This window comes from Bos grunniens, chromosome 26 (assembly GCF_055505025.1).
Source record: "Bos grunniens cultivar Pamir isolate PY7600 chromosome 26, Bosgru_T2T1.0, whole genome shotgun sequence".
Classification (NCBI taxonomy): domain Eukaryota; kingdom Metazoa; phylum Chordata; class Mammalia; order Artiodactyla; family Bovidae; genus Bos; species Bos grunniens.
The window spans coordinates 41,328,203-41,341,063 of record NC_141190.1 but is presented as its reverse complement, the minus strand read 5'-3'; the positions used below and the strand labels follow the sequence as shown (position 1 = coordinate 41,341,063).

Here is a 12,861-nt window from a genome sequence, read left to right as displayed (position 1 = left end):
ATATCCATTCTCTATGTCTGTGTCTACATCTAGAATTTAAAAAATAGTTGTATGTTGTTTGGGATAATAAGTTCTGAAGATAGGTGAATGTGCTTGGATTCTTTTTCCTGGGTAACACCCAGGCGGCCCAAATGCAGCTTCTGCCTCCCATAGTCCTACCCAGGTCTTTTTCTGAAAGACTCAGAAATCAGTCAGGCCCAAATGACCCTACATAATGAGCTTACAATGCAGAGCTAAAGCGAGATCCTTGTTTGATTTCTTCTAGTACCATGAGCAAATAGTTTCCTTTAGAGATGATTAAGAACATTACTGCTGCATAATTAATTGTCTTAAAGCCAGCTCTTGCAAAGCAGTGACTTACTATTTTTAGTGAGCTTTCCTAGTCTTTTCATTTTGTTTCCAAAATAACTGAGTTACAGATAAGTTATAAGGAGTGACTGGTTCATTGCTTGAAGAGGCTTGCATTGTCTTATGAAAACCTATGCAAGGCCCCAAACCGTCATTTCTAACAGAGTCAGAACAGCAGGAAGGTGGTCGAGTTTCATAAGATTTCTTGTCAAGGTCAGCTTTATCTCTGGTTTTTAAAACCGCTGTAGAAAAATGTTTATAGAGAAGGACAGTTGCACCCTAGCCTTAATGTACTGTTACCCGGAACCCTCGTGCATGGAGACTGACCAAGATGCACGGTAGTGCTGAGATGCAGGGTGGACGATGGAATAGACTCGCTAGGAATTGCACTGCACATGCAAAATGGAAGCTCAAATTTTAGCCTCAGAGGTTTGCCCCAGTCTGGGACCATCCACTGAAACAGTCAGGCTGTAACTTAATTCTATAAATGAGCGTTCTGTGGAAAGAGCGGTTTTCAGCTGGTGGGGGGGGGGTCTCTGTGCGTCCGTCTCTCTGTAGCCCCACTTTGTCAGATCTTTAAAGACAGAATTGAGAGTGGGAAACTTTAGCCTGTTTAAAAGAAACTCAGTCCATATGTGGACCCCTGACAAGACCCAGGGCATGCTGGAGATGCAAAAATATGTGATGATCACACTTTGTGTGGGACTTGGGAGCGGGGAGTGGAGGAAAACTGGATAACTTTTTTAGCAAGCGAAGGCATGTGTCGGGCATGGATCTGAAAGAGATTCTGTAAACGCAGTTTTACAAGCAGTGGACTAAACAGACTCATATGGGTGGAGGGGGGGGCGGGAAACGTAGTTGTCAAAAATTCTGTTCTGGATGATACTTGTATCTTTTGTAACTGTGGTGTTTTGACTGCCCACAATCACCAGGCAAGAGCAGAGGTATTGGGAAAAGTGGTAGAAATTTGGGAAGACTGAGTTGATAAAAAGCATGTGACATAAGCAGCCAGGCGGGGTTTGGATTCGGTGCCATATATGCAGTGGTGAGCTATAAACGTCAAACCACTGGTTCTCCAAGAAAAAAAAAGAAGAAGCCCTGATTTATAGTCTGCTGATTTCTGTGGTGCAAATATTCCCACCATGGCCGAGGCCAAGTTCAAGCCATCCAAGTGAATTCCCTGGACATGGCCTTGGCAACAGGAGCATGGAGTTGACTCCTGCGAGCCAGGCAGAGCCTGCTCCCTCACATGTGTGAGATAAATGGTGATTCTCCAGGATTTAGGAGAGAAATGCAAGCCTGCACAAAGAAGAAAGACCGGGAGGAGGAAACCGATTAGGTGTAAACTAGGCTCTGTTATTTAGGAGGAAATGTCACCCATCACTTTGCACTGGAGGTAGGTCATTTCAGCAGGGGTGTGTGGAGCCCTTTCTGAGAATTTTTTTTTCTTAGAAATTTAAAAAAAAAATTATTTGTTTATTTGGCTGTGGCAGGTCTTAGTTGCAGCACTTAGGATCTTAGGTCTTCATCGTGGTAGGTGGGCTCTGGTTCTCTGACCAAGGGTGGAACCCTGGGCCCCTGCATTGGAAGCACGGACTCTTAGCCACTGGACCATCAGGGAAGTCCCTGAGAATTTTCATGTCTTGAAAATTGGGAAAGATGGGTCCCTGGTGATTCCTGTTGGATTGTCAGCAGTGTGATGGATGCTGAAAATGATAACCTTCAGCACACTTCTGTGTGAGAGGCAACATAATACTGTTGCACTCTCTACAGAGCACAGTCTTTTAGAAACAGGAACAGAAATGGATGTGGGAGCCTGGGGAAAGAGTAGTGAATTGTAACCAGAATGTCTGTGTCAGGCACCAGTAATCAGGATGATCACTGAGCTCTGAAACACAACCAGGGAAGATGCGTGAACTAAAAGCATAAGTTGTTGATTTCACAAATGATGTCAGCGTGCAAACCAGCACTTGTGCTGTTACAGACCACGTAGCTTACACTTCAGTGGGAGAGAGTCTGGGAGATGCCTGCCATCCCGGCATCTGAACATACTGCTGCGTGGCCTTGGGCGAGGTTCTTAACTTCTCTGAGGTTCACTGTTGTCCTTTGCAAAATGAGATCTTGCCGAAACACAATGACAGAGACCAGCACCTCCCAGTGTCTCTCAGCCTTGCTGTCGTTCTTGAGGAAGAGGAATTAGCACCTGCAGTGTGACTCTGAACCTGGAGTCTGCTATGAGGCCATGTCACTTCAGGTCACTCTTAACCTCCCCAGGGCTCCCTAGCTCACTAGCTTCATGTGTCAAAGAAGTAGGTTGGATTTGATGATCTGTAAAAACCTCACGTATTAGATAGGAACAGCCAGGGTGACCAGATGCCCTTGCTTGCCTGGACAGTCCTGGTTGATGCCTGCTGTTGTGGTGTAATTATTATAGCTCCATATTCACTGCTAAACATGTCCCTGTTTGGGCAATATGGTCACCTTTTAGTAGCTAACATTTTTCAAATACCTATGACTTACCAAATAGTGAGTTATGTAAATGTGATTTAATTTAATCATTTTACTTGCATTTAATCAGTTAAGCTGATGAAGACACAAACGAAGAGAACTTATGGTCGCACGAAAAATGACAAACAGAACTGAGATCCAGACCTGGATCCTAGATCTTCCTGAAGCCAGTGTCTCCAGCCTTCTTAGCCAGCATGCTTGACTGCACCCACGTTATTTAGTCACTCGACAAATATTTACAGAGTGCCCGTTATTCTATTCTAGTCTTGTGGTTCAGAAGAGGGTTCCAGAAACAAGTTCAAAAAGCTGTGCATGTGAAGTTGGTTATTGCTAATAAGTAAAAGCATCATTAATTAGGCCTGTGCCCAGCACGCACTGGAAGCTTTTGTGCACGTATGGTACATACAAGGCCCATCTAGACCTCAAGGAAGCTTTCACTAAACGAGCTTTGCCTTTTCAACTTGATGCTTTGGGGAGGCCCAAATAATGTGAAACGTTAGCTTAAGAAAAGCACCAATTAAGTAGGTGTGTTTGGTGCGGGGCATGTTCCAGCTTGATAATTGTTCTTTATCGCACCCAGATGTGGGTCAGATTACCAGAGATGCCCAACCCAGATGCCAAAGAAAATCAGGGAGACCTACAAGAGGCTTAAAGAAATAGCACCGCTTTTCAGGTACAACTGGACGGCTCGGCCAGGGACACGGGACTTAGAAAGGGAAAAAATAGAGGGTCCTGTAAGATCAGTAGGAGGGTGAAGAAGAGAGTGGGGAGATTAGTTCTGTGCTCACGCAGAGCTTGTGTATCAAGCAGTATTCTAGACATCGATTTTGCATGATCTTTATACAAGGCTTCTCTATGACTCTCCATCGCTGTCTTTCCAACTGCTGCAGATTCATTTCTGCTGCACTAAGTTCCTTAGAACTATATGCCATGGCTGACTCTCAACCACCTTCGTTCAAATTCCCAGCGAAGGGTTCTGGTCTATTTCAAGGCTGGGTAAACCATCCAGGCTTCTAGATCTGACTGCTCCTTATGTTAATGATGTCCATTTGCTCTGAAGGAAAGCAGAGTAGGTGGTGTTGGCTTCTGCACAGTTGGGCCACCAGGACCAAGAGGCTGGATGCTCGTCAGTGATGTAGCTAGGGCTTGAGTGCCGTGGAGTCCAAACTAGTGCGCTTTACACAGCAGCCTGGGGGGCCCGGGGACTGAGTATAGGTCTCAGAGTCTCAGGAATACAAAGAGACAGATCCAGGAGAATAAAATGGCTGGTGCAGAGATGTGTCTCATGGCTTCAGTCCACACAGACAAGTCCATCACATATCTTCCTTCCATGGTTCAGGTGTCCATCCACACCACACACCTGGCTAGAACAGAATATTTTTCAGGGAAAGGTGGTCCTGGCAGTTGATAGAGGCCCCTCTGAGCTCTCCTATAGCCCCTGTGCTGGACAAGGACAAGTCACTCGGTCAGGGTTGCAGGGAGTGCTCTGTGTTCTGTGGTCCCTGGACCAGCTATACCGGCATCATTTGGAAGCCAGGGAGAAACGCGGCATCTCAGGACCCAGAACAGCTGAATCAGATTCTGCATTTTTACAAGCAGGTGCTCCACGCGCACACAGCAGTTTCAGAGGCTCTGCTGGGTGAGTGGAGACCTGCTCAGACAGTGGCTGCCCACTTAGATGACTGGGGCTCAGAGGATGACAAGGACAAGGCCTCTCAGGTACTCTTAACTTTCATCACTTTATTTTCCCCCTTATTCCGATCTGTAATTATTGTGTTTATTTATTTACTTGCTTATTGTTTTGTCTCCTCCAGAATGTGAATTTTATGGGGCAGCAAAGATACTGCCCTATTTAATGCTGGATCCTTAGTGCCCTTGGACTCACCGGAAAAGACCCTGATGCTGGGAGGTATTGAGGGCAGGAGGAGAAGGGGACGACAGAGGATGAGAAGGTTGGATGGCATCACTGACTCGATGGACGTGAGTCTGAGTAAGCTCCGGGAGTTGGTGATGGACAGGGAGGCTGGCGTGCTGCAGTCCATGGGGTCACAAAGCGTTGGACATGACTGAGCGACTGAACTGAATTGAACTAGTGTCCCTGGGAGAGCCCCGCACAGGGCAGATGCACAAAAATTATTAGCGGGTTGGCTAGTTGGTTGGTTGAATGAATGATTATGGAGAGTGAGGACTAGAGAAGAAAGAGGTGGATCGGCTGCTGTTCCCTAAAGCACGTCTGGTTGACTACACTCACCTGTGAACTGTTTGTCACTATTTGTCGCAAAGTTCCACTAGTAGAAATGTGTGACATTAACAGGTTGATTGGAAGGGATGTAGAACTGTCAGAAGGATCCTTCAGTCACCCAGTGCTGCGTGCCTGTCATGTTGGTTTTTGCAGGGAAAGCCTTGGTAAGTGAAGTCTGATGTAGAAACCCAACCTTGATGACCCACGTAACTGGATGTTCAGTGCCCTGGGGTTCCAGATCAGGGGACATGGGCAAACCGAGCTGCCACCTGGCCCCCCAGCAGGTGCCCTGCATGGTTGCAGGGTCCTGCTTCTCAGGCTTTGCTGGGGGCTGGCCTGGACACACCCTTGCCTCAAGCCTTGTTCTGATCCTTGCCTTCTTTGGGACACAGCCCAAAGTTCTCCTACTCCTCTCCTTCATCTTTTTTTTTTTTTTAAATTTTATTTTATTTTTAAACTTTACATAATTGTATTAGTTTTGCCAAATATCAAAATGAATTCTCCTTCATCTTTTAAAAATATATTTAAAAAATATTTTATTTGACTTTGCTGGGTCTTAGCTGTGGCCCTTCTCTTTGTTGTGGGACCTTTTTAGTTGCAACACATGGGATCTTTAGTTGTGGTGTGCGAAATCTTAGTTGCAGCAAGTGGGATCTAGTTTCCTGACCAGGGATGGGACTCAGGCCCCCTGCATTGGGAGTGTGGAGTCTTAGCCTCTAGACCATCAGGGAAGTCCCACCCCTCCCCTTTCATGGTGGGGCTCCATGGTCAGGGATCTGCCAAAAGCAATCCCACTCTCCCAATGGAGGGGGTCACAGAGTGAAACAGGCAGAGGAGCCTGCCCGAGCCACACAGGGTAAGCTTGGGGCTTCCCTGGTGGCTCAGTTGGTAAAGAATCTGCCTGCAATGCAGGAGACCTGAGTTCCATGCCTGGGTTGGGAAGACCTGAAGGAGGGAATGGCAACCCACTCTAGTATTCTTGCTAGAAGAATCCCATGGACAGAGGAGCCTGGAGAGCTACAGTCCATGGGGTCGCACAGAGTTGGATGCAACTGAGGGACTAACACATATAAACAGGTGACAGCAGAAGGGTCCCTAGGTCAGCAGTGAGGCTGGGAGACCAGCGCTTGCTCCCCAGGAGGAACTTCCCTGCCTGATGCTGCTCCTTGTTGCTTCTGAAAAGAACTGCTGATGAGAACATGGTCAGCCAGTCGGCGCTTTCCCCATCCAATCTGCAGATGAGAAAACTGCACCCAGAGAAGGGCTGTGATCTGCCTTTAGCTCCCAGTGGCTGAGCTGGGCCAGCTTTTCCTTCACCTCCCTGGGCCAGCCCTGTCTTTCAGCAAAAGAAAAATATGAAGCATGGATGAGTGCTATACAGACTGGAAGTTTGGGTCCCCTCTGCCTCAAATTCATATGCAGAAACTTAATCCCCAGGTGATGTTAGGAGGTGGAGCCTTTGGGAGGTGACCAGGTCATGAGGGTGGAGTCCCCATGAATGAGATTAGTGCCCTTATGAAAGAGACCCCAGGGGGGTCTCTTGTCCCTTGTGAGTTTGAGGAGTCGGTGGGGGGGTGTGGGCTGTGTGGGTGTGAATGACGAGAGGCAGCAGGTCCAGATGTCCTTCTGGGAGCAGGACCCTGGTGGCCTCTGCTGCCTGGGTGTGTGGAGTGGGAGGGGTTAGGTAGGGCCTAAGGTTAGCACTGAAGGGGACAATTCAGGTAAAACAACCCTTGGAGACGCCTGGAGAAGGGTTTGGAGGCTGCCCTGCTTCTGTAAGTCCTCCACCACCAGGCTGTCCTCAGAGGCTGGAGCGGGTCTTTACTGCTTTGAGCACCAGACGGAGTGGTCAGTTTGTGTTTCTAAGCCGTGTTGCCAGGAGAAGGAGAAGGGGGTTCCTTTCAGGACCAAGAGGTGCTGGCACTGTGGTGCTCGCTCGGGATTGTGATGGAGGGAGTGGTGTTACCTGCCTGTGACCTCAGGCCTGAAATGCTGGGGAGCGTAGCCTGAGCCACTGAAACGGTCTCCCCTCCCTTCTTTCTCCTCTTCTCACTTTTTCTCTCTCTTTTCTGACCCTGCTCCCTGCTCCCCCTGACCCCGTTTCCTAACTAGAAACCCTGAACCCTAAGTTAATGTGGGGATAGGATGCAGCTCCCCTGAACGGTAGGAAGAGCCTCCATCTGGGAATCGAACCCAGATCCTGGGTCTCTGTCTGTCGCCTACTAGGTGAGACCTTGGCCAAGTTGCCCAAGACATCTCTGGGTTTCTGTTTCCTGAAACCTGGCTTCTGTGTGCCCCGGACTCTATGCCCCTTGAAGGCAGCTGCTGTCATGCTTGGCGTCAGGACCAGGACCAGGTCCTGAGTGGATCACCAATCTCCTGATTCACCAATGAGTGAGTGAATGAATGAATGAATGAGCGGCTGCCTTATGGGTCTCCTGGGGGACCACTGGGAACTGGCTTTGTGAACTGGTGCCGTGAGATAAGCATACTGTCTTTGTGATGGCTGAGATCAAGGGAGGAGGCGAGAACATCTCCAGGTACCTTTTGGACGGACAAGGGGTGGAGCCCACAGTCAAAATCTTCTCCCTTCTTCTCCTGTGCAAGTGTCCCACGGGAGGATGGAGGCAGGGGACATAGGCAGATGCTGTCTAAGGTGCCTCAGAGTCACAATAAAGCGGGGGTGGGTAGGTGGGGGGTGGTCCTGGCTTAGAAGACATGGCTGGCTTCTCACCTGGCTCACCTAACCTCCCTGCATTAGGCTGAGCTGAGGCTCGGGGTAGCGGATGCCAGTGGCCACCTCCTGGGTCATCCAAGAGTCACCTGGCTTGTGCCGGGGCCTGCCTGGACCCACCAGAAGAGATACTAGAAGGATCTGCTGCTCACAGTCTCCCTCCCCCACGTCCTAACAGGGAGCATTTCCTCTGAGCAGAACTTTTACACGCGGGCCTCTGGGAGGGATCCATAAACTGGGTTTATTAACCAGCTGAAAGGCGAGTAGCTCGGGACCCAGGGCCCTGACGCAAGGAAGATTCAAACATCACCCCGTCTGTTTATTTTTTTTAGGTTTCTGAGCGAATGTATATTCCTGCATGTTTAGAGATTGGCAGCCCTGGAAAATGAAGTTTATTTATCCACCGATACACATCGCATAAACAGCTGCAAACGGTTTCCCCACCCCACGCGGCCATGGCACTAGGCTCTGACCCGCGGGCCTGCGCTTAAAAGCTGGCTGCATTTCTTGAGCGCTCTGCCCCAGGCCGGGTTCCAGGCGATGTCCCTGGGAGATGGAGGCCTGAATCCTGGGACTCAGGTGGGGTTGAGACCCAGCCTCAACTGCCAGTGGGGACAGCTTCCACAGTCCTGGTCTGGCCGCCTCGAGTCCACCATCTTCATTCATTTGTTCCTTCTGCCAACCCATGCTGGTCTCTCCCAGGCCCTGGGCTAGATCCTGCAGGTGCCAAGCTGATCCTCTGCCTGGCCCTTGGGAGCCCCTCCCCAGTAGGTGAGAGCCTCCAGGGACCGTGTCTGGAGGGAGACAGTGACTTCCCTCTGGGGCATCCTTCAGCCCCAAGCGAGGCTGCCTATCTCTTCCGTTCCTCCAGCAGTGACAGCTGTCCCTCGTCCACCCAGCTCCGTTCCCATCTGTGCTGGGGGAAACGAGCTTAAGGACGTTTCCGGAAACGAGGCGAGGTCAGGACGCTCAAGTGTTTGGAAGTCATCCTAGAGAGTGAGTGCTGAGGCCAGCTCTCTCAGCAGACGAGGCTGTGTCTGGGGACTGCTCTGGGTGTGCACGTGCTCTAATTGATTAAACGTGGAGGTACTAAAAAATGGTGTGAGATTCCTGGACTGCTGATGGAATGTATCAGCCCTTTCCTACTTTGCATTTTAGTTCAGGCCAACGTGATATTAACAAATGTGCAAGGGGAGGGTAATCAGACAATGCTCTGTGTGTCCTGTAGACGACCGCCCCTCCCCCCCACCAAAAGACTTATGGCCCCTGGAAGGCTAACTTGGCCAGGGTGTATGGATGTTATTGTTTTTCTTTCTAGGAAGAACAGTTCATGTTTACAAGATGGATTATTATCAGACCGGATAGAGAGACGGTGCAATTTCTTGCTTGAAAATTACTCTTCTTCTGAACCTTCTGAGCCACTGAATCAGCATCTTGCTTTATCTTCATTTCTCCCTTGAGTTTTTGATCCACATCTCCTAATAGGAAGGCTCGTTTCCAGCCAGCTGAGCAGTGGGACTTGCAGGGTGAAATTAGCCTTTCCAGTTTCTCTTTAATTGGCCCAGCCTTCGGAAGGGTGCAGCCACCTGAGAGATGGCCTTTCAGAAAAGGTGGGGCTTGAAGAGCGACCAGGATGCCGATTTGGAGAAGGGAGAGGACATCACAGGCAAGGGGGCAGCCTGAGTAGAGGGCGGGGGTGAAGCTGACCACAGAATGGGGGAGAGATGGTCAGGAAGGCAGGACGGAAGGAAGTGTGGTTTCCAGGCTCCTGCCACACACGCACCAGCTGGCCACATCCATGGCCACGGTCACCCAGAGTGTCTGAGACGTCACTCGTGCATGCCAACTGCTACTGTTTTCTTTGGTTTGTATTTTTATTTACTTATTTTATTTTTGGCTGCATTGGGTCTTAGTTGAGGCACGCAGGATCTTCATTGTGGCGTGTGAGCTTGTCTCTAGTTGAGATGTGTGGGCTTAGTTTGTCCCACGGCTTGTGGGATCTGAGTTCTTTGACCAGGGATCAAACCTGTGTCCCCTGCACAGGCAGACAGATTCTTAACCACTGGACCACCAGGGAAGTCCCCCAACTGTTACTGTTGATTAAGCAGAGACCAGAGGTCAGGCTCTGTGCCTGGTACCTTTCTGGCATTACCTTGTGTTTGGGGTTGAACTATGTCCCCTGCAAAACACTTGCAGAAATCCTAGCCCCAGTATCTAAAGGGACCTATGAATGGTATGGGACCTAATTTCAAAATAAGGATGGGATTGGGTTGAGGTCATTTGGGTAAGACCCTCATTCAGGATGACTGGTGTCCCTATCAGAAGAAGGAAATCTGGACACAGATACACGGGGAGAGGCCACGTGGTGACAGAGGCAGAGACTAGAGCGACGCAGCTGCAACCCAAGGAAGCCAAGGACTGCCGGTCACCACTGGAAGCGAGGACAAGAGAGAAAGGATTCTCCCCTAAGGTTTCAGCGGGAGCATGGCTCACTGAAATGGTTGGATGGCATCACTGACTCAATGGACATGAGTTTGAGCAAACTCTGAGAGATGGTAAAGGATAGAGGAGTCCAGCATGCTGCAGCACATGGGGTGGAAAAGAGGCAGACATGACTTAATGACCGACCGACAACAACAAAAACAGCGGCTCACTGACACCTTGATTTGGGACTTCCAGACGCCAGAACTGTGAGGCGACAAATTTGTGACAGCAGCCCTAGGAAATGAATATGCCTTGTTTTACACTGAATATTCATTGGAAGGACTGATGCTGAAGCTGAAGCTCCAATACTTGGGCCACCTGATGCGAAGAGATGACTCATTGGAAAAGACCCTGATGCTGGCAAAGATTGAGAGCAGGAGGAGAAGCAGGTGACAGAAGATGGGATGGTTGGATGGCATCACCGATTCAATGGACGTGAGTTTGAGCAAACTCCAGGAGATAGTGAAGGACAGGGAAGCCTGGCATGCTGCAGTCCATGGGGTCACAAAGAGTCAGATATGACTTAGTGACTGAACAACAACAAGTAGGAAATGAATGTGCCTTGTTTTACCCTAAAGCATCACTACCCCATCTGTGGTAGGCAGAATATGCCTCCATCCTCCCCGCTCCAAAGACATTTGTTCTCTAATCCCTGCTGCTAAGTCACTTCAGTCGTGTCCGACTCTGTGTGAATCCCTAGAACCTGGTAATAGGACTTTGCAGATGGAATTAAAATTTTGGACATAAAAATAAGAAGGTGACCTGGGTAGACCCAGTCTAATTACATGAGCCCTTAACAGTAGAGACTTTTTCTCTGTCTTGAACAGAAGAGATGCAGGAGAGGGAGAAGTTAGAGGTTTACTTGCTGTGTTGTTGCTGACTTTGCCAATGGAAGAAGGATGAGGAGAGAGACTCCTGGTGATTGGCCAGCCAGGAAACAGGACCTGGAGCCATGAGGAACTGAATCTGCCAACAACCTAGATGAACATGCAAGCAGATTCTCCCTCACAGAGTCTCCAGAAAGGAGCGAAACTCTGCCAACACCTTGAGTCCAGCTGAGCCCACTGGACTCGAACCACAGAACCACGGCATACTAAATTTGCATTGTTTCAAGCCACTAGGTTTGTGGCAGTTTGCTATAGCAGCATGCGTGCATGTGTGCATGCTGTCTCTTCGGTCATATATGACTCTTTTTGACCCTGTGGACTGTAGCACGCCAGGATCTTGTGTCCATGGGATTCTCCAGGCAAGAATACTGGAGTGGACTGCCATTTCCTCATCCAGGGGAACTTCCTGACCCAGGGATTGAACCTGCAGTTCCTGTGTCTCCTGCATTGACAGGTGGATTCTTTACCCCATGATCTCTGGGGCTTATGTGGGGATGGTACCCACAGCAGATGGCTGACACTGATGGGCTCATAATGAATTGCTGGAAATTCAGCATGCTTGAGCAGGAGAATCAGCTCTGAGAAACAGAGCCAGGTAAAGTAGCAGGGGCCAGCACTAAACAGCAGCCAGAAAAATGGCCCAGGTGTGTGGGGATATATTCTTGGCAGAGGGTCTGTCCGCTTCCATCTTGGACAGAATTACATTTTGCCCATCAGCTAATCCCTGTAGGATGGCACAGATCAGGTGAGGAAGCACAGGGGCTCAGAGGCCTGTTCTGTCATCACAGGCTTTGTGACTTGTCCACCATGGCGAGCCTCTGCCCCTGGCACTGACCGTAGCCATACATTTTACATACACGCTTGATGACAAAGCCTCATGTCTTTTCCAACAATGCAGTCAATACCATAGTTACTATTTAACTCAAGAGGAGGCATGCTTGTTTTTTAAAATATTTATTTATTATTTATTTGGATACACTGGGTCTAAGTTGTGGCATGTGGGGTCTAGTTCCCTGACCAAAGATCGAACCTGGACTCCTGCATTGGGAGCTTGGAGTCTCAGTCACTGGACCATCCAGGTAGTCCTGGAAGCATGGGTTTATAATAGATTATCTTTATCACTGAATATTCAAATAGCACTGTCAATACACAAATTCATCAGAAGGAGAAGGCAATTAGTTCCCAATGACCTCTGGAAAAAGGTCCATCTCTCTTGGACTTCCCCAGCCAGGCAACTTGTGGGCGTGCCTTCTACCCAGTGTAGGGTTGCCATATAAAATATAAACCATTCACCTCAATCTGAATTTCAGATAAACAATGAATACTTTTTTCATGTAAGTACATTCCATGTGGTATTTGTTCATGCAATATTAGGGAGTACAAAGAAGTATTCATTGTTTATCTGAAATCCCAATTTAACTGAGTGTCTTGTAATTTATTAAATAGCTAAATTTGGCACCCCTAACCCAGTGGTGTTCTGAAGTGACGCCTTGTCTTGTTTGGAGGAGGCTAACAAATGTCTTGATTCCTGTTTTGGAGCACTCAGAGGACTTTTTACAATGGGTCTTTTCCTTGTCCTGAGAGGATGGGACAAAATGATGCCTCAGTCGGATAAAACAAAGAATCTGCTAGTCGTCATGATGAGCCCACACTGGGAT

The 12,861-nt window shown here is 48.8% G+C and overlaps 1 long non-coding RNA gene across 1 annotated transcript; it reads left to right on the top strand.

The window, feature by feature from the left end:
• The first annotated feature begins 2,351 nt into the window (after positions 1–2,351).
• LOC147344447 (uncharacterized) lies at positions 2,352–8,929 on the top strand. The gene is made up of 5 exons (XR_015155683.1): positions 2,352–4,575; positions 4,671–4,836; positions 5,171–5,262; positions 7,325–7,492; positions 8,165–8,929. It is a non-coding gene; the product is annotated as an uncharacterized LOC147344447 (long non-coding RNA).
• Positions 8,930–12,861: the final 3,932 nt, after the last annotated feature.